The sequence below is a fragment of the Rhinolophus sinicus genome, linkage group LG05 (assembly GCF_036562045.2).
Source record: "Rhinolophus sinicus isolate RSC01 linkage group LG05, ASM3656204v1, whole genome shotgun sequence".
In the NCBI taxonomy this organism is placed as follows: domain Eukaryota; kingdom Metazoa; phylum Chordata; class Mammalia; order Chiroptera; family Rhinolophidae; genus Rhinolophus; species Rhinolophus sinicus.
The window spans coordinates 29,298,585-29,324,857 of NC_133755.1; the positions used below are offsets into that span (position 1 = coordinate 29,298,585).

At 52.9% G+C, this 26,273-nt stretch overlaps 1 long non-coding RNA gene across 12 annotated transcripts in view; it reads right to left on the reverse strand.

Moving 5' to 3' along the window:
- The window catches only part of LOC109456339 (uncharacterized), a 54,288-nt gene that overhangs the window by 4,244 nt on the left and 23,771 nt on the right, over positions 1-26,273 (reverse strand). For 5 of the 12 annotated variants that reach the window (XR_012496320.1, XR_012496323.1, XR_012496319.1 and 2 more), the window contains 3 exons: positions 14,901-14,948; positions 12,430-12,510; positions 10,616-10,709 (listed from right to left, as the gene is read on the reverse strand). This is a non-coding gene — a long non-coding RNA (uncharacterized LOC109456339). Of the gene's footprint in view, positions 1-10,580; positions 10,710-12,429; positions 12,511-14,900; positions 14,952-15,917; positions 18,153-23,328; positions 23,394-26,273 lie in introns of those variants that run through there. The other 7 variants (XR_012496324.1, XR_012496318.1, XR_012496317.1 and 4 more) reach the window with 5 other exon arrangements.

Genomic DNA, 26,273 nt, shown 5'->3' on the forward strand with positions numbered 1-26,273 from the left:
CCTCTTTGGATACGAAAACTACTGTGCTGGAGTTCTGAATGGGAGAAGGCCTGGCTGGGCCACGTCAGGGAAATGCCCTGTTGTGGGGCCCCTGTTCTGAGGGTGGCCCCTCCCCATGTAGGAGCCCTGGGCTCTGCTCCCACAAGGCTGGGGCCGAGCCTCCCGTAGCTTCTAGGAGGCTATAGCAGAGTGAGGCTTAAGGAGGCAGGAGCAGAGCAGGGTAGGCTGGTAGCCCTTGGCTCGTGGTCAGGAGCAGAGGAGCCCTGTACGGAGAGAGATGGGAGGATCTTCTGGGAAGAGGACCAGAAGGGGCATGTGAGCATCTTTGATTCTAGGACTGGTGCAAGTGCACCGCATCTGGGCTAGGACTCCATGACACTCATGGGGTGAAGTGGAAGTCAACTGAGGCTGAGCACCAGTAATGAGGAAGGAGTACTGTGACGCAGGAGCCACTCAGGGTCAGGGCCAGTGTGATCACAGTCCAAATCAGAGCACTCAAGAATGAGGCGCCTGAGGAAAGCAGGCTGAGGAAGGGGAGGACCAGGGACAGATAGGTGGCCAATGAATGAACAACGGACACACTAGTAGATGGGCTGAAAGGCACAGGAGAATGGATGGGCAAATAGAAAGACAGAAATGGGTCAATGGCCACTGAACAGCTCTCCCTCCGTCACTCTCTGAAGCCCCACAAGGTCCTGAAGACCCAGCTACTCCCACCCCAGAACTCCCCCCCATCTTACTCCCCATGTCCTTCCCAGGCCAGGCTCCCAGGGCCAACACCTGCTTGGCCTTATGCCCAGACACACACCTTCCAGCCAGGTACAAGCCCAGATGTGGAATCGACTCCAGGTGTTCTCACTTGAACAGGTGTGTAGAGGATGAGGTGGGGCTAGGGGCCATATCTATGGGCTAACACCTCCAAAAACAGCCCTCCCCACATAGCTGGGGAGTGCCCCAACTATGGTAGACACACACACACACACACCCATTGGCTGAATCACAGCCCCGCACTCACTGACACACGCACAGGTAAGCACCCATTCACTGACACCCAGAACCAGACTCCCAAATGCCACAGAGCTACTGCGTCATACAACTCCAACGGTGTGGTCTACAATGTGTGGGGTAACCTGGACTCTCAGATACACCTGGACGCTACACTGTCACTAACCTGCACAGGTGTGTTGAACAGCTACTCTTCCCAGCCTAGAGGGATGTCGGAAACGCTTTCTCACGCTCTGGATATTTGAAGCCTCACCTTCAATGACTCCTTCCAGAGAAAGCCTTAGCCTGATTCACAGGGCACTTCCTGATGTCACCTTCTCACACTGTCTCTTGCCCTGCATTTTCCCTCCTTCCAGCCACATTTCCTACCTTGGGCGGGCTGTTTCCTTCCAATTCACCTTGGTCCACATTATTTCCACAGCCAGGAACCCCTTTTGTCTCTCAATCCTGGACTCCTAGCATTCAAGAGAGAGACCTCTGTATACCTCAAGTTTAATAATGGGACACAATAAGGCCTAATAAGTGTTTGTTGACTGACTAACCAACTGACTAGCTGGATGAAATCATTAGAAATATAAAGCAGCTAAGAATTAGTGCCCGATGGACTGGTATGGACGAGCTGCTATGGCGTTGTAGTCAGAGCAGGGCAGAGCCCATGGACGGGGGGCTGCTGAACCCCCACAAATACACATTCATCACTACAGCCACCATGGTGTGAGTCAGTATCCTTACACCCTCCACTTTCCATGGAAAAGATGCACAACTGACCAGTTAGCCTGTCCCAGTCCCACAGCGAGAGCAGGGGATGTCAGCAGACCATGGAAGGAAACTTTCACCAAGGCCAGGGTCTCCAAATTCATCCACTGACACCTTGGGAAACCCAGGCACTTTTCGAGGGCTTTCTTCAGGGCTGGGGAGTGCCAGGGCAGGCCCTCTGCCAACTCAGCAGGTCCAGGGACTTTGGATGTGCTGACGGTGGCAGTCCTGCCACACCCCCATGTGGGCTGAGCACTGGCCTGGGACTGGGCCTGGCACTGATTGATTGGCATGGAGTGGATCCCTTCAGCAAGGATCAATCACACCTGTGTAGTGTTCACTCCGTGTGTGGCTCATTGCTAAGCATTCCATGTAATGTTGGCAGTGACCCTGTGAGGTCAATACTATTCTGATGCCCATTTCACAGTTGTGGGAACCAAGACATGGAGGTGAATGAACCAACTTACCTGAAGTCACAGCAGCTGGGAGTGGGTACTCAGGATTCAACCCCAGGCTGTCTGGCTCCAGAGCCCGCGCTTTAAACTGCTACACTACACTGTGTCTCCTTTTAAACTTATGTTTAAACAAGAAAGAGTGAGATTATTTGGTCCAGGCTGCCTTCAGCATCAGGGGCCTGGCCATGCAACATTCCAGGTCATTCCCAATCCCACCCGTGTGTTCTCTCTCTCTCTCTCTCTCTCTCTCTCTCTCTCTCTCTCTCACACACACACACACACACACACACACACACACACACAGCTGCCTCATCCTGGGGCTGCAAACACATCCCAGTGACCTCTTGGTTCCTCCCTGGCCAAGCATCAGGCCTGTGGGAACACTGTGCTCTCGTGTTTGGGTCCAAGTCTATTCTGGAATATACCACCCCCATGCCCATCACCTCCCCTACCACCCTGGCTCCACCCAGGCCAGCATTCCTGGAAAGCTCAAAGGCGGCTTCTTTCAGCAGAGATTTTTCCACAGGGCTTTGATGGCCGGCATTGGGATACAATGAGAGCCCCACCCATAGTCCCACAGAAGCTGTATTTTGGGGCCACAAGGCTCGGAGTGGCTCCACGACCTCAGGGCTGATTCTCTTCTCTGTGGCAGGGGCCTTGGCAGGTGCAAGACCCACAGCGTGCCCCTTCCCACCCCAGCGTGTCTATTGGGGTTGCTTCTGGATGCTCAGAGGAATTCAGGCCTCCAGCACTTTCGTTGACCAGCCTAACTCAGGCACATCCCATTACCAGAGACTGTGTCACTGGGTGCCCAGCCCTGTTCTGGGTGCTGCAGGGCCTGCCTCTGATGGCTCACCATGCTGACGAGCTTCAGCCTTCCCAGGGCCTGTGACACTGTGCTGCAGCAAATCCTCAAAGACCTTCTGGGCCTGTGCTCAGCCATCTGCCTTGGATTTACCTCAGGGACCTCTGCCTGCTGCTGAGGTGGCCCAAGAGCGTGTCCCAGCCTGCTGACCCGCCCCTGCCCCAGTTCCCAGTAAATTCGAACCTAGGCGAGGGCCTAGGTGAGCCCCAGCAACACTGCCCCCTGTCCGGGGCTAAGTGTGGGGCCTGCTGCTCGGCAGATGACTAAATGGGATCCTCCCTGGCTCAGTCACTTCTAACGCCTCGCGAGGCGCTAGAAGTGACTGAGCCAGGGAGGATCCCATTTAGTCAGAGGCCTGTCAGCTCCCACTGCCCTCAAGGCCCAGCAGATTTGGGTAGGAAGGAACTGTCTGGGTGCCAGAGCCTGAGATGAGCCAGGCCCTCACTCCTCAGGGGTCTTTAGCAGGACCTTTTCAGATTCTTTGATCTAGAAGGGCCACATATACGTACATACGTACACACACACACACACACACACACACACACACACACACACACATATTCACTCTCATTCACACCCAGCCACGTCTGACCAGAGAAGAAACAGTCCAGGTGTGGGGCTGAGGCAGGCCAGGGAGAAGTACATGCCTGAGCCAGGGTGGGGTGTGGCCTCCTGGCCTCTCCTACAGAGGTCCCCGCACCTCCTGGTACTGAAGAGCAGAACCAGCCCAGCCTGGGAAAGAGGCCCAACCTTCTTGTGCCCAACCCCAGAATGGGCACAAATTCTGGCTACGTAAGGGACCCTGCTCTTTGGCATATGCCCCCAACCTGCAATTCCTCTGACACATCCACGCAATCCTCTAGACTCCTCCTCTGCAACCCTCAAGGTCTCCTCCTTGCCCCCACTCTAGCCTCATAGAAAGAGTATCCAAGCCACACAAAGCCCTGGGCCCCTGACCCAACCCCTGGACGCTGAGATCAGCCCTGGTGGCCCAGTCTCAGGGGCTTCCCCAATCGGGTCTGCCCTACTGGGCTCTGCTCTCCCTTGGCTGGACTTAGTGAGTGCTGAGTGGCCCGCCCACACCTTCACCGAGCTGCTCCTGCCCCTGCACATACAGTGGCTCCATACTACTTCCCAGGACCCGCCAGACTGCTTAGGATCAGTGTATTTTATTTTCTTTGGAGTTTGGGGGTTTTTTTTGCCCCAGTGTACATGCTGTTGGTGGCTCTGCCCAAAATGCCCTACCTTCCTGACCATAAAGTCAGCAGTCAACACAGCAACACATGAGCACTAACTACGGGCCAAGCCTTATACTAAGAGGTTTATGTATCTTCCTTCATTTGACCCTCACAAGAAGTCAATGAAGATGGTAACAGTAATTGTACCCATTGTTCAGAGGAGGACACTGAAGCTGAGAGAGGTTAAGGAATGATGCATTTCTACCCACCTTCTGGGACTCTCCCTTATCTTCCTCATCATATCCCTGCCCACTGCCCCCACAAAAGAAACTGTCCCCAGCCTAGAGCCACTGCCCCTTGCAGTGACTTCTGTTGAGGCTGTTACTTCAGTCCTCCGGCATTAATGTTTGCCCTCTTCCACCATCCTGAGCTCTGGGAGAGCTGGTGGGCAGGCCTGGATCTGAGCCACCAGCCTGCCTCGCAGCTCAGCACTGAACCTGGCAAGCTGACAGGGCAGGTGACTCTTTGCTGCCTGGAGAAGTGGACCACAGAAAGGATGGTCAGAGGCCTCCTCCTTTCTCACCTCCCTGTGACTCCCCCCTTCCCCGGCCACTTTCCTCCCCTCTCCTCACCCGGGCATCTACCCCTGGCTAACCCTGTCCACACATTTCCTATCAGTTCCCAGGAAAAGTGGTGACTCCTGCCTGCTCTCAGGTCGGGCCTTGCTAAAGGGAAGGAGAATCTGTGCTGGGCTGAACATGGGAGAGGTATGGATGGGGCTGAGCCCCCGAGCAACTCCCCCAGCTCGCAAAAGGCCCAGCCTGGACCTGTACACTGGGAACCCCCAGCACAGCACCCCTGCCACCTCTGGGCAGCCACTTCAGTGTGTGTGTGTATACTTGGAGAGGGAGGGGTGCTGGAGAGGGAGGGAAATGAACCATTGAGCCAATGCCACATTTATTTAAGGGGCACTGAGTTATAAATAGACCCCAAGTGCCCAAGAGCAGGCAGCAGGCACGCTGACCTCTGGCGCAGACAGGGAGAGGGATTCCATGGGCCCTGAGAACTGTCTGCGCCCTGGGGCCCTCCCAACGGCCTCCCTCTTCTACACACGGACTTTTGATTCTGTCAAGTGTCACACACACCCCAGCGTTGTTGGGTGGTACCAGCAACATGCTTTGTGTGTTTCGCAGATTGCAATGTTTTGTAGCAAGAAAAGCATGAACTTTAGACCTAGCCGAACCCCAGAGGGGAATTACTGTGTAACTGCCCTATTTTCACCCCACCTCCCACCCCCATTTTACAGAGCAGGGGACTGACTGACATTCCAAAAGACACGACTGGCTCAAGGTCATGTCCAGCAAGGCTAGAATTAGGTCTCTTGGCTCCCGACTCAGGACTCTTTCTACTGTGTTACATCATGCTAATCATGTAATGTTGCACAATATTTGAATATATTTTGTTCTTTCGTGTTGTGTTATGTAATGTCATATAGGCAAGGGTAGGGGTAGGGGTGGAAGTGGGGAAGTTATTGGAGGAAGAAGGTGACAGAAAGGCCATAAGGCTGAGGCACAGGCAGTGAGTGCATATCCTCCCCCACCCAGATCAAACCCCAGCTGTCCACCTTACAGTTCTCCCTACATCAGGTGCAGTGGGTGTAGCTCAGCACCCAGTACCCTAATTAGCGCGTGTTGACAGTTTCTGGTTTGTGTGTTATCACCTTAGGTCCACTTATCTTTATCAGAGCCAAAGGTTGATTGGAGCATTCTGGCCTGGGCTCAAAGCAACTCCACTCAGATTCCACGGAGCGTTTATGACCACTGTAAATAACAACCCTCTTTCCTCAAGTTAGTAGCCTGGCTTATCCAAGAGCTGCCTGTGGAGTCTTGGGCACAATCCCCACCAGGCCCAACAAGAAAAAAGTGCAGAGTTCTCTCCCTTGGCCAGGGAAGGAAAGTCATGCCCTGGCAGAGAAGGCCAGGCAGGGACCCAGGGCTCCTGACCTCTAGCCTCAGGCACCCCACAGCAACACCCCAGGCCCTGAACCTGCCAGAACCCCTCCCAGGGGCCTGAGCCCTTGCTCCTACAGCCAGACAAAGGTTTCTGGGCCTTATCAGCCCAAAAAGTGGACTATTAACCTGGCCATCTATGCCCCAGCTCTGCGCCCCCGCCCCCCCCCACAATGGCCTGCCCACCCCCCTGTGAACAGGAAGAGATGGGCCTGTGGAAGGGGCCTGTGTGAGCATAGCAGGCCCTGCATGTGAACTGATTGGCCACGGGAGGGGCTCATTCTCAGTCTATTTGCAACATTAGCCTCAGAGCCAAGCCTCCAAGTCCTTCCTAGCACCCCTTTGAGCCTCAGGGGAGATACCTTCCCAACCCATGACATTCCCACCTGGATGCCCTTAATGATGTCGGAAAGGACCTGGGTCCTACTCCCAGCTCAGCATCGCCTGTAAAATGGGACTAGATTTTGCTTTGTTTTAGAATACACTTCTTTCCACTGAGACTTGGTACCTGAGTCTGGGTGACCACCCCTCCTCCTCTGCATAGACCCACCTGGAACAGGATCCAGGGTGCTGGATGTAACTCTTTTGTGTCTCTCACCTCACTGGGCCCCACTTACAGGCACCCAAACGCCCTTAGCTCCTGGGCCAAGTCTCCAGGAACCTCCTGGGGGAGATGGAGACACCTGGCAAGGGTGTCCTCAGAGAACTCAGGCAGGGACAGGTCCCTGCCTGACAGGTGTGTGTGTGTGTCCACCCACCCTCCCAGGGCATTGTCTGGAGGGGGCATTGTCCAGGGGCTGGGCAGTTGCCTTTATGGCCAGGCATAAAAGGTAATCATTGACCACATCAATGCTGCCCTGCGCGTCAGTGCCCGCCCAGGCTCGACCCTGCCAGGCCCTGGATTATTTTACAGTCACATAAAAGGAGCCTCCAGACTGTCCCCTGGGGACTTTGGCCCTCAAAGGAGGAGCAAGAAGGAGCCGTTCCCTAGAGACGGGCTTTTCTTATAGTAATATTTACTTGGCCAGAGAAGAACCCCCGCCTTTTATCAAACACCACTGGGATTGTCTCACCTCAGCCTGCATCAGCCACGGAGTCCCCATCAGCAGGGCCACTCCTGTCCCCTGGCCTCCTCTGCCTCTCCTGTTAGGACCCACCAGCAGCCTGGATGAACCCAGCAAGGACCCTCTCCAGGGTGGGATTCAGGACACATCTTGGAGGTGTTGTTTCCTTCACAAGTTTTATTTCATTGAGCCTTCACTAACCCCATGGAGTAGGAACGATATTATTTCCATTTTACACACAGGGAAACTTGGGTTCGGAGAGACCAAATCACTTGTCTAAGTCACACAGTCAGTAAATGGTAAACCTCAACAACTTCCCGTAGTCTCTATGGCAGCAATCTCCAGACTTGTTTGATTGTGTACTGCTATCAGTAAAAACAACTCTTAGCATACACCTTTGATCTATTTATACAAATCCATAAATCAAAAACATGTATGACTGAAAATCTCTATATTAAATATTAGCAAATATCTGCACATCTTATCATTTAAACCAGATCACATGAACTCAGTAGACACCCCCCCAAAGCTGGATTCCAGGAGGGACACCTGGGGCAGAGAGAGGAGGTGGGAATTGGGCTGAACTCTGGAGGAAAGGTGAATATATTGGGAAAGGGCATTCCAAACAAATGCTTGAGCAAAACCCAAGAGGCAGAAAATAGGAGGAAATGTTCAAGCCCAGAAAAGAACCCTGGGAATGTGAATGAGTGTAGCCAGAGACAATACTGGAAAAGTCAGGAGGGGCCCAAAGTAGCCAGTCAGGCTGCCAGAGCTTGTCTCGAATGCATTGGGGAGCCATGACAGGCTCATAAGCAGGGGTGAGACTTTCCCAGAGCTGTGTTTGGAAGACGTCCCTCAGCCCACATCGCGGAGCATGGATACATTCTTAGAGGGATGTCCCTGGAGTGTAATGCAGCCCTTTGGGAAGCACTAGGCCAATGGCCAGTGAGGAGTTGCCACACCTCTGTGTCTTCACATGAACCAGCTGCCTCACCTTGGGCGAGTGCAGCACCCTCACTGGCCTTGGTTTTTCTCATTTATAAAATGGTATAACAATAGTACACACATCCTGGATATTGTTGTCACTCTGACAGTAGGGGAGACCTGGCTGAAGAGTCTGATTCAGTGTCTGGCACGTAGCAGACGCTTCATACCTGGCAGCTGCTCTCACTGTTAGAACACACCTTCTCTCTGCTCTGCCTGAAGAAATCAAAGCAACCCCTCAATAACCTAGTTCAGACTTCACGCCCGAGGACCCAAAAGACTTACTACTCCCTCCCCTGGGCTTACCTAGCTCTGAACTCACACTGGTAATGTAACACTTAGCACATCATGTGACAGTTACTTGTTACCACGACCATCTTTGTGCTCCTGTGCCAGACACTTAGTGGGCCTCGGTAAATTTTTGTGACTTGGTTCAAAGTTGCATACCAAGTGAAATACCATTAGAAGAGGAGGGGGAGAGAAAGAAAGAGGAAGCAGCATATGTAGAGGCACTCTGCTAAACTCTTCATGTGCATTATTTTATGAATCCTCTCATCCCCTTTATAGGTAAGTGTATGGGGCAGGTTAGGCTGGTGTATGCTGCGGTAACAAACATCCCAACATTTCGGTGGTTTAAAACAGGAAAGATGTGCTTCTTTCTCATGCCACATGAGTGCTGCGGGTCGCCTGAGGGTTCTGAACTATGCTATTCTTACTCAGGGACCCAAGCCGAAGGAAGCGCCTACCAATGTCATTGTTCACCATCACCATATCAGCAAGAAGGAACCTGAAAGTTCACCCATTAGCTCTTATTGTTGCTACCTGGAAGGGGCCTGTATCAATTCTACTCAGATTTCATTGGCCCAAACAAGTCACTCGACCACACTCACTTTACAGGGATAGTGAAGTACAATCCTGCCAGGCCTATATTCCCAACTCTGTGGCATGAAAGCCACACAAGGTACGTCAGGTCCATCCCCAGCTGTGTGAACAGCCACTCCCGACCGGGCCACCTAAAGCCCCCTTGTGGCAGAGAGTCGACCCCCTATCCAAGGACTAGCTATCTCCTCCCGCCCCTGAAAACCCCCTGTCAATAACATCAAAACATAAGAATCTGGGTCAGTCTTTATCTTCCAGCGAAACTGAACTCATCGAGGAATCAGCCTTGACTTTGGTTAGGCAACAAAATCACAACCATATTTCACATCCAATGCCGAGACATTGCGGCTCTGGCAAGGAGCACGGGACAGAGGGAAAGAAGCCAGGGGTAGCTGGCTTGGGGTTGGAATGTGATTTATTACCAAATAATTACATGCTATCTGCAGGCCGGAATCACACACTTGAGTTTGTGCCACAAGGAGAGTCTGCCCCATGCATTTCCTGGAGCCCATTGCCTGTTTTTTCCATCACCATTTGCAACAGGGCTTGTGTAGGCTCTGAAGGCAAGTTGGCTGTGGTGTGTGAGTGTGAGTCTGAGTGTGTGTGTGTGTGTGTGTGTGTGCGCGTGTGCACGCGTGCGGGACAGTGAGCAGCTACAAGCAGACAAGGAGCATCTCTTGTGTGCACAGTCCTTGCTAGGGCCAAAGACAGGGAAGGACAGGTCTCTGTCTAGAGCTTCTGATTCCAGGTTTAAGAAAAGCCTTCTACATGCAAACGTGTGTGCTAAGCTTGGCTCCCTATGAGAAATACAAACATCCTCAACCACAGACAAATTTCAGTCTGCTCTGGGCAAGAGTTAAAGGAGACATAGTCAGACAAAGGGGTAGAGGCTTGAGGGGAGGATAGGGACAGAAACAGGTAGCGTTTCAGGCAGACAAAGCAAAGCAAAAGTTCAAGGTCAGACACCAGTGAGATTCAGAGGGCAAACTGGGGAGAGAGGCAGGGACTGCTGAGGGTTGGAGGCCATGGGGGCAGGATGGTACCATGGGGAGGGCACAGGCTCTGGGGCTCTGCCACTTACCAGCTGGGTGACCTGGGCAATTCCCCAGGCTCTTGAAGCCTGAGTTTCCTCAATTGTAAACTGAGGCTGAGACCCCCCCCACGTCATAGGGCTACAATTGTGTGGTAAGTGAGCACATGAGAAAAGCCAGCACGGGCCTGGCTCTGAGTAGGTGTGCAGTAGGTGAGGCCCTGCCCTGCTCTCTGGAAACTCGTGTGGGGTGGGGCCTGGTAAGAAATCTTCCCTCACTGACCCCGCCTGTGCGAGCAGCAGAATGGGGAGGGGCTCTGTACTGGAGATTGAAGTCTAGAGGGAAACCAGTTACCGAGTGGGCCGAGATACAAGAAGAGCTCCCCTTGCCTTTTCAGTTCTTTTTGTCCCCTCCTGTCCATCACTCAACACCTTGCTGGGCACTTGCTGGTTTCCGGGGCCCTGCTGGGTCGGAGATGGTATTCTGCGGGCAGAAAAAGAAGAAATTTCAGTGCCTGCCCTTTGGGAGCCATAGTCTAACTGGGAGGAGGTTGGCACATTTCCCAGAAAATAAGGAATAGAAGCCATGGTTTGGGGGCAGGAAGAGCTCAGGGACAGGAGGTGGCATTAGGGAAGAAGCTAGAGCCCGGAGTATGGAGAGGACAAGTATGGGGGAGTGAAGGGGCACTGCAGGCAGGGAGCCCAGCTGGAAGAAAGGCCTGGAGGGCTCATGGGCAGCAGCTGGGTGGCACATATGGAATCCTAGAAATGGGAGCATGATGCCAGGCTGTGCATAGTGGGGACAACTGACCTCAGGATTATGAGGATGATAAACAAAAGGGCTCTGGGGCTTTGATGGGGAGCGGGGAGTGCAGCCAGAGCACCTAAAGGCAGGTCCTGGAGACAGGTGTAAGGAATGCAGGATGCTGAGCTCACACACCGCTGTGCAGACTGTCTCTGGAGGGGGTCCCCACCTTCTTGGTCCAATAGACCTGGGGACAGGACCTCACTTACCATCCCACAGCCAGGCCCTGGCTGTGTGGACACGTGGGCCCTTCCCCTGGCTGGGGAGCTGAGATGTGGCATTGTTAAGCTGGAAGTGAGTCACAGAGCTTTTCCTTCCTTTTCTTCCTCTCCACTTTGCTTGTCTGCATATTCTCATAATCTCTCTCTCTCTCTCTCTCTCTCTCTCTCTCTCTCTCTCTCTTCAAAACCCGTGAACTAGAAATAAATAGTCTATCAGCATAGACACCTTGATCCAACGCTAAGGGAGGTGAGGGGCTTGGCTCAGGGCTCTGAGCCAGTGTGTATCTGCAGAGTGTGCGCGCACACAGGTGTCGTAGCGTCTCTGACATGCTGGGTGTCTCTGAATTTGTGAGCTCATCTGTACGGTTGAGGTTAGGAGGGGGGTATCTGTGAAGTGAGCTGTGGCATACACGTGTCTGTGAGGTTGTGGTTGGAGGCAAGTTTCCACGGGGTGGGAGTGCTGTGTGTTCATCCGTGGTGGGGACGGCCATAGATGCCTGTGTTGTCTGTCTGTACAACACAGGACTGGCTGCGGTGGCAAGAGTATATTTGTGCCCGAGGTGTGTCCAAATGGATATCCGTGTTGTGGAGGAGATGGGTGCTGGGCGTGGGGGAAGTGTTTCTGTGTTTGTGTGGGAATTGGGAGCAGGGGGTGTCTGGGCCTGGACAGCCAGCCTTGCCTCTGGCTCTGTAGATTGTGTAAGGACTTGGGTTTGTAACTGAGGCCAGTGTCGCACTCTGCAGTTACATTTCATTCAGCCTGGCGAGCAGGTGGGACATGAACCCAAGTCAACGTTGGTGATTGTGGTCAGGAGTGGTGTCACATTCACAGGGGGTGTCCAGTGGGTAGGAAAACGCATCAGAGCACCTGGCCTAGGAAAGGAGTGAAGCCAGAGCCTTTCTCCCTCACTCCCTCCTACCGCCCCCCCACCCAGGTCCACCCACCACACAGAGCCCAGCAGAGAGAAGGGGTACCAGGAACACAGGGACGTCAGCTACCCCCAGGCAAGACTCAGCTCAGTCACCCCACAGAAGATGCCCATCCACGCAGCGCGTGGGTCTGTCCCTCGCTTATGACCCATCCCAGCTAGACTGCAAACCCCAGAAGGTAGGATCTCTGTCTCCTTAGTCTCCCCAGGTACAAAAGGCGGACAGTAATATCTACAGAAAGGGGTTACCTGCACCCGGGGTGAGCCTGGGAGTCACAGCCATGGAGTAGATTTCAGCATCCGTGCTCTCTTCCTGCTTAGCTCCCCTTCCTGGGGAGAAACAATTCAGTCTGATCCTCCCTTTGGGGGAGGGGAGTGTAAGTCACTGGGCTATCTCTAGGGGGCGCCGACAGGCAGCCAGCAGGTGCCTACACCTGTCCATGCATTAAATGGGCAAAAGACAAGGCAGGCCTGTGAGAGGGGGAGAGGGGCTTGAGAATCTTGGTGAATGGGGAACAGAATTCAATGGGACCTGACAGGAGGGTTTGTCTGTGAGGTGTGTGACTTAACCCACTGGCCCTAGGAAACGCACCAGGGGCCCCTCTGTGAATTCAATCCCAGGCTGACATGGACTAGGAACCAAGACGGGGACAGTCAGGTGGTCCCCGCATCCTTTATTAAGGTCCCACTCCTTCGGGGATGGTGCAGGAAGAGCCGTACAAGATCATTGGGGTCCGCCTGCTTTCCCCTCTCCTCTACAGCCTTCACCAAGGCCACACCCTCCTCTGAGAGCCCCTCAAGTTGTTGAAGATCCTATGCTTCAGCCCCAGGAGGTGGCAGCAGCCAAGGCAAGGGGACCATCCCCCAGCACAGGCCCTGGAGGGGAGGGTCACTTGAAAGACTTTGCCAAAGCTGGCTGCCTTCTCCTGGACTGTGCCCCATGATTGGGGGCCCCTGAGGGCAAAGCCATGCCTCTCCACCCCATGCACTCAGCCTCCCTGCATGGCTGCATTGCAGGAGGCTCCAGGGTCAATTCTGAATTTTGGGGGGTGGTCCCAGTCCACAGAGGTGCTGCCTTCCTCTAACTCTGCCCATTCATAAAGGGCATTTGTGCCCAGGCAACACCGCCCACCTGGGGCTGGGGGCAGGGGCTGCGTGGAACACAGTGCCACAGTGAAAGCGGGACAAATGCGCCTGTGTGCACCCTGGCCGAGGTGCCGGAGGAAGCGCGGTCAGGGCTGAAGTGTTAATGGGCCTCCTTCCTGCCCTGCCCATGCCAGCTCCTCGGTGCTCATCCCCTCTCCCCTGAAATACCCGCTTCCGTTCCAGTCCCAGCACACTCCCTCCATGTCCCTGGCCACAGATCTGTCCTGCTTTGACAAACATCCCTCTCAGCCTTCGGCTTTATGGCTTTTCTGTGTGCCTGCCTTCATGTGGTTGGGAACCAAGCTCTGGTCCCCAGAGCACAGGCTGGGCCTGGGGTGGAGGGGGCTGGGGCTGGGTGTGGGGGCTGGGCCCAGCCAAGCAGCCAAGCAGCGTGTGGGGAGACTGGAGTCCTAGTGTGAGGGACACAAGGCCCAGCCAGGGAACAATGCAGGAGGGGCACACTCAGCAGGGCAATCTCTGTCCTGAAAGAGGACAGGAGAGGGGAGGCCACAATGGCTGTGGGAGCCTGGAGGGGTCCCGAAGTTGTCGCACCTGCCCACATGATGGCAAGTAGCAACTGCAAGAAGGCATGCAGGGGGACTTGTGGGCTTGTTTTTATGTTTTATTTTTCAGTGGAACATTCCTTAAGCACCAAATGTGACCTGTGCTAAGTCCCATGAATTCACTGTCTCATTTGTTTCTCACAAAAGCTCACCCTCATTTTACAGATGAGAAAATTGGGGCCCAGAAAGGTGAAGTCACATGTGTTCAGGTCACACAGCTAGTTAGTGGCAGGGCAAAGATTCAAGCCCAAGCAGTGAGCACATGTTGAAGAAAAGCCACTGCATTGTTTGCATTCTTGTCCGTCACTGTTGGGCTTTTGTATGTTGGCCTGTGGCTGCCCAATAGGTGCCTGAGTCCCTGAGTCCCAGGAGGGCCAAAGAGGAATCACTCAATCCCAGGTCTATCTGTGCCCTCAGAGACTCAGACACCCTGGCAGGCTCAAGCCTCTGTAGGTGTCAGTGTCATTTGCAAGCTGATGTCTCCCTCATAAGGGGACACATTTTCAAATGCATGTAGAAGCTGTTGAATAAAACACACTCATTTAAAAGCATTACTGAATGTATATTTGCTTATGGTCTTTTGTATTTTTTTCTCAATCAGAGGATTTTAAAAGTATAACTGTGATCTTGGGGAGCAGAGGGCTGGTCTGCAAACCGTTTTGATTCTCTACGAGTGTATTCAAAAAATTCAGGAACCACTTTATGGACTAAGACACAAATGCCCTGAAAAGCAGCACATCTTGGCCAAGTTTCAGAGCGAGCTGGGCTCCAGGGAGATACTAAGAGTAGGGTGGAGTTCTCTTTCTGTCTGGTCAGGGCAGCTCCCCACCCCCCACCCCATTTCCTCAAAGGGGGCCTGCCCCAAGGCTGCAACGGTGGGCCCTGGGGATAAAACTCAGAGACGTATGGCGCTGGAGGGACTAAGGAGCTAGGAGAAATTCAGGGACTTCTGTTTCCCAGCAGAGTAGGGACCATTCCAGGAACCAAGAAACACCCAACCCCGAGCCTTACCTGTCGTTTACTTCTCAAAGCGTTTCCTAAGCCCGGCATTTGCAGGTCCTGCTGGGAAAGAAGCCGGCAATGTATGCACAAGCAGGAAGACAGTGGGGTGGGGGGGCCTCTTTCAGTGGAGAAGTTCTCCCCAACTCCACACAACTGGGCCGAAGGGATGTGGCGTGCGCGCACACACACACACAGGCACACACAATGGAAGGAAGCAAAGGAAAGGCATTTCGGGAGCATTTACTGTGTGCCCGATGCTGTTTTTACAGTATTTTTCTTTTGTTTTTAATCTCAACAATTCTATAAAGTTGATCTGACAACTCCCATTTTTACAGATGCGCCCCAGGGAGGTTAAAAGCTATGAAAAGGCAGACTAGCACCTAAACTTGAGCCCATATACCACAGGGCCTGACCTGTGGTCTGGGGGCTCTGACCGGCTGGAGAGAAGGCTGAGGGGGAGCTGGAGGTGAGGCCCAGCCCCCACCACAGCCCTAGCCCCAGCCCCAGCGAACATCCTCTCTGCCTGCCTTTGTTCATAAAACCGAAAAAGTGATGATGGTTTTCCTTCCTCTCTTTAAGAAAACAACAGAATCAAAACAAACAGAGAAGGGGAACTCCCCTCCTGTAGCTTTGCCAGAAATAAAAGGAAGAAATAGTTCCAGTCATGCCCTGGGTCTGGGAGGGGAATAGAGAGCACTCCTGGTGAAAACCCGAAGCTTCAGCGCCCCCCATTTCCTGGTCCTAATCTGAGCTTGGCCTCGCCTGCCCCTTAGCAGCCCTTCCCTCATTCGTCATCTCAGCTCTCAAGATCCCACACATTCACAGCTGATGCAGCTGAAAGTTCCCAGAGGGCTTCAGTAAATCCTAAGGAAGGGCAAAGAGGAAGTAAAAACATGCAAGTCCCAGAAATGAAAACAGCCCCCTCGCTATTTCCCACTTAGGGTTCCCCAGGCTAGTTCTGTACTCCCCTGACTAGTTCCCACTTAGGGCTCGCAGGCCCTGCCCCATTTCTCACTCCTGAGCTACTTGCACTGAAGCCCCCAGAAGGCAGAAAGAGCTTCACAGGGTCCCTTCCTTCCTAGAGCTGGGCATGTCTGTAGCTTAGCAGCCACAACAAAGTCTTGAGGAGCCTTGGGCTCCTTCTAACTCAGAACACCCATCCCAGCGCTGGCCAGGACCCTCCCATTCATCACCTAAATCAGCTTTGTAGTTCCAGATGTCTTGTGCTGATTGGCTCATTTGGGCTGACTGACAGCTTCAGAGATCTGCCCCCTGCATACAGGTTGACAGTCTTAAAGGCTCAGCCGTATCATCTTCAACAAGCCTGCAGTAACAGGATAGGATCTCACGGAACCAGCCCATCAGTTGGCCTCACTCTTTGACAGGGAGGGACTCGAGGCCCAGCAGCATTTTTTGAAAACTGCCTGGATAGATTAAGTTATTTGTAGTCTGGATTCAAGGTCAGACTGAAGAACAATTTTGCCTGATTGAGACTAATTAGTCTCAGCACGTACTAAATGCTTAGTTACGTACTCAGAACTGTACCTCGTCCTATGGGAAATGTACAAAGACAGAGGAGCCTGTCTCCCCGAGACCTGGGACAGAAGGTAGCAGGGAGAGGATTGCATCTAAACAATTAGAGAAGAGTCTAAATGGAAACCTCTCCTCTCTGAGCTGTGGGAGGTTAGACAGACAAAGTGCATGGGTGCTGTTGCTAACCCCTTAAGGATGACTGCATCGCACCCTGAGCTCCCTGAGGACAGGGATTATCTGACCCTCTTGTATCCCAGGGCTGACAGGTCCTGCACTTAGTAGGTGTTCAGCTGGTATCTGTCGGACAAATGGCTACTGTCTGGGCTTCACTGGCAGCAGATGGTCAGAGAAGGTCAAGCAAGGACTGGTCTCCCGGGGATGAGGTGAGGGCAGGGCCGAGGCTGGCTCTTCACCTCCCTGAGCAATGCATTTTCCTTAGCACCCCCAGGGCCCCACTTCATGCTTTCTCATCTGAACACGAAGGCAGTCACCTCCTTTGCTTGGTGCCTTAATCCAACCTCCAAGTGGCCTCTGGATTTATTGTGCCAAAACACAGGTCAGATTGGGCATGCCCTCCCTCATAAGCCTTTGCTGGCTACCTATGGCCCACCAAATAGTCTAGGACAGCTGCCTCCCTCCCAACCACTGGAGTAAGAATGGTGACTGGGGGCTCAGGATCCACAGTTGGCCCCTGGGTTTAGATTCGGTCTCTACCCCTTACCAGGTGGTGACCCAGGCTAAGTTACTGGTACTTCCTGAGCCTGTTTCCTCTCTGTAAAATGCGATGCGAAGAGTATTCACTCACAGAGATTTGGTGAGGATTAAGTGAGGTGCATCTTGCATCGGGATACACAGTAGAGACCTCCACACTTGTTGGCTTTCCTCAGGGTGACCCTTTACCTCAGTATGATAGTTTTGTCTTCCCACTGGCACAGGAAACTTCTTGAGGGTAGGCCCCACGTGATAATTGCCCTGTATTCTCTCCCAGGTCCCAGCTCCATGTTGTGTCATAACAGGGGTTCAGTAATGCCTGTAGACCAGGAGGTAGAACCCAGAAGGGGGGCCCAGAGATGGTGGATTTAATTTATTGCCAGCCCAGAACACCCTCCTCTGCTACTCCCCACTCCTGGTACATCCTACTCAGTCTTTAAGACCCTGCTCTGTCTGCCTCCTCCAGGAAGCCTTCCCCGCCGCTCAGGTTGGGTCAGGTCCCTTATTGTCCGCACTGCACTCACGGCAGGTAAGTCTTGATCAGTGCAGTATTGTAGAGTGGTTCTCAGCTTAGGCAGCTGGCTTGGAGGAGACCATGCCCCCCTCTCATTCCTCTGTGGGGTCTGGCTCAGCAGCAACCCAGGGAGGGTTTAATGAATTAATTAATGAATTTGCTCTGTGACCTTGAGCAAATTCCCTCTGTTCTGTTCTAACAAGGGGGAAGTACTATCTTTCTCAAAGTGAGAAAGGGTCCTGAAGGTAGAGGGGATAAGGGCAGGAGAGAAATGGAGTGTTTTGTGACACCCACTATGGCTAGATAGGATGCATCAGGGGCAATCACATTGGCTCATCCAGTGAGAACCAGGGTAGAGAATTGCTTCATCTCCTGACATCCCCTGGTGCGGGTCTCTCTCATGTTGGATGAAGGGTATGGTCCCTTGGCAAGGCCAATTTTAAAAAGGAGGTATATGTTTCCAGACACTTCCTGGCCAGTAACCTAGTCCCCGAGACCTTCCCACAGCACCTGCCCTACCCTCCTGGCCATCAGCACCAACTGTGACCTTGAACAGGTCACTATTTATCTCTGGACCCCCAAGTTCTCCTCTCTTCTGACCAGGGCTTAAGGTGCCATCAAGGGAAGGAGGCCAGAGATGGAGTCCTAGCTGGCTGACCACCACCCACTGGGGTGTTGGCGCAGGCAGGCGGGTTTCAGGTTTCAGCTTTCAGAGTGTTTTCCTGTCTAGGGCACTTTCTATTTTTCAATACTTTTCCTATGGCAGCCAAACAACAAAAAAGGAAATTGGTGAGCCTCCTAAGGGCTGGGAAGGGGGGGGGGGGGGAGCAGAACCCACCATGGGAAAGGCTGGAGGCAGGCCTGAAGAGACAGGGCATAAGGGGGAGAGGCCCTTCTACACCATTCCCCATCCTCCCGCTCCCCAACCTGCCAGGCTGACTCATTGTTTTGCAACAAAGAGCGGGCGGCCAGGCCCTGGCAGTTTCTCGAAATCCAGCCTCAAAGTAGGCTGAGTTCAATCCTGGCCCTCCCAACAGCCCAGCTGGGCCCAGAATGATTGGGTTATCTCTTCCAGCATCCCCTTTGTTTGGGGTGGCCTCTTGCTTCACCTGATGTCAACAAACTCTGGGCAAGTGAGAAAAGAAGGAACCCCATTATCTGTTGTTTCCAGAGGCCCAGAGAGGCCTGGGGCTGGGTGTGGATAGATGGAGCAAGATGTTCAGCGATCCCTCCCCCCCAGAGAAACTTCACCAGCGGAGAAGAAGGATTTCAGAGCACAGCACCCTGGGTTCAAATCCCAGCTCTGCCACTTACTGCTGGTGACCTTGGGCGAGTCTGCTTCAACTTCCCTATCTGTAAACCGTGGGGATCATAGTACTTAAACTCACTGAGGTGTTCTGAGCATCGATGAGATCATATTTACAAAGGGTTATCTATAAAAGTGGTGTTAAATTGGGGGTGGGAGCAGTAACAATGTTAAATAAAATAAACCTACCACCTAAGGCCAGGCTCTAAGGGGATTTCCCAGTTCCCCATCTCCCCTCACCTCCCCCAGCAAGCAGGGCTCCTTCATTCTGCAGCCCTGAGCTGAGCGCATTGATGGGCCTCAGCAGGGTAGGTGCACCACGGCCCCAAGCTCCTTTTCAAATGGAAGTTGTGCAGGAGAAATCCTCCGGGGAGGTAGGCGCCAGCCTGGGAGGATCTGGCCACCGGAGGCATTGCATGGAGAGGCTTTTTGGTTTCCTGCTAGAGCTTTTGGAATTTCAAAAAGATATCCTCCTGGATAGCCCGCAGGGGTGAGGTGATGGAGGGAGGACGGTGGCTGTAAGCTCTCCCTGAAGTCTAATCACGGGATGTCCTGCCACGTTTCTGGACTGATTTTCCCAAAAGCAGATTTCTCAGTCTCAAGTTCCAGATTCAGATCCTGGTTCTGACACGTACCTCGCTGGGGGACTTTGGGCAAGTTACTTTCTCTGAAGCTCCATTTCCTTGTCTGTAACAGGAGATAAATAAGCCTGCCACGCATGGCCTGCAGGGGATTAAATGAGGCAACACAGACAAAGCTCTTCACAGCGGTTCCTGGGTGCTAAACTCTCCTTACCGCCAGCCCGACTCCATTTGGCAGTAGATTGGTTTCCTCTCCTGCCCTACCCTACCCCCTTGCTTCCAGCATCCTTTCTAATGAGTCTGAAGCCAGCTTCTCAGCCTCTTCCTTCCTGGTTCCCCCAAAGGTGCCAATATTGCATGGAAGTTAACAGAGTTCACTTCAGAGCCAGAGATTGGGGTTGACATCCAGGCTCTTCCATCATTAGCATGTGACCCTGGGACTCAAGTCACGGATCCTCTCCAAGCCTCTGTCACTCTCTCATGCATTCAGCAAGTATTTCTGAGCACCTGCTCTGTGCCTGACACTGTAGGGTGCTGCGTGCTCAGTGATGAATAAAATATATCTGATCCCTGCCCTCAGGGAGTTATAGTCTAGCAAGGCAGACAAATATCAAATGCATATCCAAACACATAATTATTGAGTGATACAGACACTGAAGGGTACTGTGGGATAATAATACTTCCCGGAGGGCTCAAGAGAAGGTATCCCTGAGATTATGCCAGGACCTGAGAAGTTTTAAGGAGTGGGGGGAGTGGTTAGAGCTCTTTCAAAAATGTCTCTAGAAGCTGAACGGATACATGGCTCCAGGTGGATTCGGGAGACCAGGGAGGAGGCTATCTTTCCAGGAAGAGGAGATGTGGTTGGACGAGGAAGAGACAGTGGAACTGGAGGGAAGGGAGCAGAGCCAAGACATGCTTAGGGAGTGGGTACAATAGGAACTGGTGGTAGGGTAGTTATGGAGGTGAAGCAGAAGGTGTGTTAAATATAACCCTCAGGTTTCTGATGTGGGAAACTGTGTGGAGTGGAGGGCCAGTTATTGAGAGAGGAATCCCCAGGGGAGGGGCAGATTCGCTGGGAGGGGGGAGAAGAGGAGTCCAGTTTTAGAGATCTATATGTGAACTATCTCTATCAAATTGGCGGCTGGATACATCAGCTTGGTGTTTAAAAGGGAGATCTAGATGGAAAATGGGAAATTTTAGAAATGAAATCAACATGGGAAGAGCCAAGGTGGCCTGGGAGAGAGTAATTAACGCTAATCAAAGAGGACAAAGCCTGAGGGGCGCCCCATTTAAGTGTCAGGGGAAACGGGAGCCTCAGTTTCATCATCTCTAAAATAGAGATGATGGTCCCCATAGCTCAGAGCATAACGGAGGGTCACACTGTGAAGTGATGGACGTAAGGCACGTACCCAGTAGTATCCAGCACACAGCAATTTCACAATAAATGATGGGTAGGAGAGTAGTGATGACACACTTAGTCATCAATGTTCTTCACTTGCAAGTGATAGAAACTCAAACTAGTTTTAGAAAGGACTCGGCTACCTCCCAAAATCAGAGGGAAAATTCATTCACCACGCCACACACAAAGGGCAGGAACTTGGTCCTTCCAGGGACTCTCACTAAAGCCTCTCATCTCTGCTTCCTGTTGGGATCAACTTCTTTCTCCCACGGATTCTTGACTTCCCCTACGTGACAAGAGACACAGCTGCTGGTGGGGCCTGAATGTCAGTCATACTGCGATGTTCCCTCCGCCAGAGAGGGACTTACTCATATTCTCTCGGATACCAATTTAACAAAATCTCAGGGAAGGACTCGGAATGGCCCAGCTTTGTTCAGGAATCTACCTCTGTACAACTCAGCTCAGGGGAGCCAAGGGACTGGTGTCTACAAACACATTGCGGGGGGGGGGGGGGGGGGAGGGCTTCTAGGTCAGCAAAACAATAGGTGGCCCCCTCCAAGTATTAACCTAGAAATGTGCTTACAGTCAAGAAAGGGAGCTAATCTGGTACCTGCGGTTGATTAACAACAAAACAGAACACCTGCCTATGTTGTCATCTATTGATGGCTGACACTCCCTTAATAACCACCCCTGCCCCTGTCCCCCCAGCTCCCAATCACCTGGCCTCACCAGTAACCTTATCACATGTCTTTTAGGCCCAGGGTGTTTCCCCAGCACCTCTCCCCACAGGCGTGTCTTGCAGATGGACCTCCTTTTGGCCCCACTTTGAAGGGCCCCTTTGTCAGAGCCTTCAATGGCCATCTCAGACTCTAGGATTGAGGCTGGTTGCTTTGGCCTGACCCCTCCATCTATCACCATACTTCTTGTATTAGTCAAGGCCCAGCTTACCCCAGACCTTCTCCAGGCAGTGTCCCCTGACCTCTCCAGCTCCCTCCCACTGACCTCCAAACGGCCTGCTGCAATGTTCATTGCTCACATTCGGGAGTGCTTACTACATGCCAATTCCTGAAGTTAGGAAGTGCTTTTGTGTTTTTCATCTCACTTACTACCTGAATGACAGACATCACCACACCTATTTGACAGAGAGGAAACAGGCTTAGCGATTTTCCCCAATGACACTCTCAATTAGTGAAATAACCAGGACTCAAATCCACGACTGATGACCACCCTCAAAACCTTCACATGAAACCAGGACCCGGCAGACTGTGGCCCCGTGGGCCAAATTCTGCTCACTATTGACTTTGGTGCAGGCCAAGAGCTAGAATGATTTTCACATGGTTGGAAAAAAAAAATTAGAAGAAGCATAAAATTTTGGCACACATGAACATCACATGAAACTAAAATTTCAGTGTGCATAAAGTTTTATTGGCACACAGGCACACCCGTTCATTTCTATTGTCTCTGGCTATTTGTGCCCTACAATGGCAGAGCTGAGTAGCTGTGAGAGGGACCAGCCTGAGACGTTTACTATTTGGCCCTTCACAGAAGTTTGCTGACCGTTGCTCTCAAAGGCTTGACCACCAGCCTACCTTATCTTGCTGTCCCCACAGACACATAAAGTCTAAACTCCCCTCCTGCCTCTAGAGGTGCTGCTACCTTTCTCTGAGTGCTGAGCCTGCTGTGGAACTTTGGAGGGAACGCAAGGTGAGTTTTAGCCCTTTTGGTAGCCCCCAGGTACTCAAGATTGACCCCGGATGGGACAGAAGTTTCAAGACCTGAGAACGTCCAGAAAATGCTTCTAGTCCAACCCCAACTGGCATCCCCCTGGCTGACCCAGGCTGTGCATCCTGGGGTCAGCATGGGAGACCTTTGTCCCAACAGGATCTGACTCATCTGGAGTGCGCTCTGGGTCTTGTTTGGTTTTCCAGGAACCGGTGTCAAGAAAAGAAGCAGAAGGAATGGGTCTTATTCAGAAGAAATGAGTCGGAGAGTTGTCCTGGGGACTGAGTAGGATCACGAAAGAAAGCACTGAGCTTGAAGGCTGACACAGAGTAGGTGCTTGAAGACCAGCAGCTTTTGTGAGGAGGAGGAGGAGTTGAGAAATGGGAAATTCTGGAAGCTTCCAGCTTTTGCTTGCCTGTATGGGGCTTTTGTGTAAATTAGAAAAAGGCTCTCGTTCCTCCAGCACAGGCAGCCCTGCCCACACCAGGACTCCCGTGGTGAGTGGAGTGGGAGCTGCGTGACGGTCCTGTCACCCACCCTCAGGCCAGGCACCTTTGTTCAGTGTACATAATTCACAGCTGTCTCTGGCAGCCCTGCTGGACCTGCGAGTAGGGAGGCCCTGGATGGGTTTCCCAAACTTCCCCCCTTACTCAGCAGGCCAGTCCACAAACCTTTCTGGGCTTCCGTTTCCTCTTCTGCATAGTGGGGATACATGTCCCATCTTCCTCAGGCTGTTCTGAAGATAAAATGAGGGAGCAGATGTGGAAATCAAGGGTGGAGGGTTTTGATGTTAACGAAATGACCAAATGGAAGTCTGCCATTTGGGGTCCTCCAGAAGCTTCTATTTACAGAAAGGGCTTTGTCGTTGATGTTTTTAGAAATTATGTGTTGTAGAAAGTTTGGAAAGCAGAGGGCTATATTGCCCATAATCTACCATGGCTAATATCACTTCTATACTTTCTTTATCTTGGTTTTTTTGGGGGGAAGGGCGAAGATCCAGGGAGGGGAAGATACTAGGGTAGAACTTCTCAAACTTCACCTGGGGTTTGTTAAAAAGTAGATTCTGATCCAGCAGGTCTAGGGTGGGGCCTGAGAATGTGCACTTCTAACAGGGCCCCAAAGGATGCCCATCTGAGGACTATACTGCGTCACAAGGGCCTAGAAGACCTTAGAATAGCCTGAGGGGGAGGGCCAGGATTTCCTTACCCGAAGGGGACAGTGGAAGCAGTGAAAATTTCTGCCATCCCAGCAGACCTGCTTCTTAGAGTAAGGGGCAGGGGGAGGCCCCTAGGACCCCAGGGATCAGTCTGACTGCCCCCAGATCTGGAAACTGTGAGAGTGAAGGCTTCATGGAAGGCCCCACAGCCTCAACAGGAGTGGAGGGGACTAAAGCTGGGGAGGCAGGGAAGGGCTGGATTTCTCCAGATCAAAGCAGGGTCCCCAGCCTTTGATTCGCAAACAAGCAGCCTCTTTGCAGGCTGACTGGAGTTTGGGGCTGGCTGGCTTCGGGGCCTGAGGTGAGTGGTCAGAGGCCTCAGCCCACTCTCTTTTTGCATAACAGCTTGGCTGCCTAACAAAAGGGCGGTCCTTGAAAGGCTGTACGGGGCTGTTAAAAGCTTCCGGCAATGGTTTAATTGGGGGCGATTAAAGTGTCCTCCCCAGGAAGGCCTGCCCTTCAAAGGCCAACCTGGCCTGGCTCCCCTGCCCTCAGCACCTCTCCCCTCGGCCACGCCCCAAGTAGTAGCCCTGCCCCCAGCCTCTCCCCACCCCCTCCCCTGACCCCTTCCCGGCGGCTCCCTGCAGACCCAGGAAGTTGGCGATGAGACCCTTTGGCCAGCCTGTCTGGGGGGATTCCGTCCTGGCCCCTGGACCACCAGCACCATTTGTTCACACAGTTTGGTCTCGTGGCTGAGTCTGTGGTGGGAGCGCAGGAAGGCTGAGTTAGAGACACAAACGGCCCCAGAATCAGCCCACCTGGAGCACTCTTGATGTCTCTCCCCCAGAATACCTAGACTGGCCTATGGGCCCCTCCTTAAGCATCCTTACGAGCCCCCTCTCCAGGGCCCTTGCCTGTCTGGAACTTCATGGTCACTGTTGGGGGTCCCATGGCCTACCACATATGAGTCTTACAGACGTCGGCTGAGCACACTACCTGAGAGGCAATGGTGGTTCAGAGGTGACCAGACAAGGACCACAACTGGGGGGAGGTACGGGGGTTGGGTGGGGGGAGAGAATAGGCAAAATCATTAGGGCATGATCCAAGGTAAAAGGAAGTGTAAGCAGACACCTACCTCAGGTGGGGCTGGGGGAGTAGAGAGGTAGGGAAGACTTTCTGGAAGCATCCAGGACCCAGAGTTAGAACACAGTTGGCTCAATTTGGGCCATTGGTCAACCCTGATGTTAATAGCAAGACTACAGCTGGCTTCACGAAGAGATTTTGCCCACCCAACCAACTCGGGAATCCTCGGGAGGGGAAGTGGGGTAGAAATAGTTCCTTTGTGGGCATCTGGTTCAGATGCTTCCCCAGAGCCCAGCAGAGTCTCTCAAATACCTTCATTGGCTGAGCCAACCTATGGGAAGCTGTCCTGGGGGACACTTTGGGTGCTGTTTTCCTCTCTCATCCCTTCGGGCCCATCCCCCAACAGAAAGTCCAAGGCCTTTCCCATCAGGGGCTCTATTTCCTCCTGCAGGCCCTGCCCTCACCTCCCCCATCTGGCTTTGGCCCCATGTTGACTGGCCAGTGCCCCTCTGAGGACCAGGGAGCTGGGGCCAGTGATTTCTGGGATTTCCATATCCCAGGTGAGGAAAGTCCATCCTTTTTCCAGGGTGAGTATGGGATAAAACCAAGCCCTGAAGCGGGGAGGCAGGGAGGCCTAAGCCTGAACTACCTGCTACAGCAAGTCTCCATTTGACATCCCTGTCCTATTCTGAGTCCTCTCGAGGGAGGCGTCCCCGCCCACCTGCCAGCTTTCCTATCCTGTCCCCGGAAACTTCTCTGGCCTTCAGAGGCCCAGACAGGGCAGGGCCAAGGTAGCAAGGGGACAGAGGCGCAGAGGCCCTGAACAGAACCTTTTCACTATACCCCCAAACCAAGCTGGTGTCCTGATTTTGATTTTCAGCAATTTCTGATCTCAGAGATCTGGCTGCTAGTTATATCTCTGGTGGGGGCTCAGGAACTAGAGCAGCAAGTTGGAAGCGCAGAACCCATCCCAAGCCTCAGCTTTACCTCTGATGGCTCCTGGAGGACAGAGCAGCTGACGTCCCTGGCACATGAACTTGCCAGCTAGCCAGCCTCAGCCTGCCAAAGAAGCCCTCTAGTGAGGCAGCTTTGAACTTCCAGATTCGTCGACTGGAGAAGAAACCTGAGTGGTCCCCTCACACAGGGCACGTGGTGAGGACAAGTGGACGTGGTTGAGAATCAGGGATATGTGAACTTGGAAAGGAGCTGTCTGCTTCCCCCATCCTAGTCACCTTGCACCCCCGGACTCACTCCTTTATTCTTAAGGTGACCAACTGTCCTGGTTTCTCTGGGACTGAGGGGCTTCCCAGGATAAGGGACTTTCCATTTTAAAACCTGGACATTTCCCATCCTGATTTGCTTAGAAATGAGGGATTT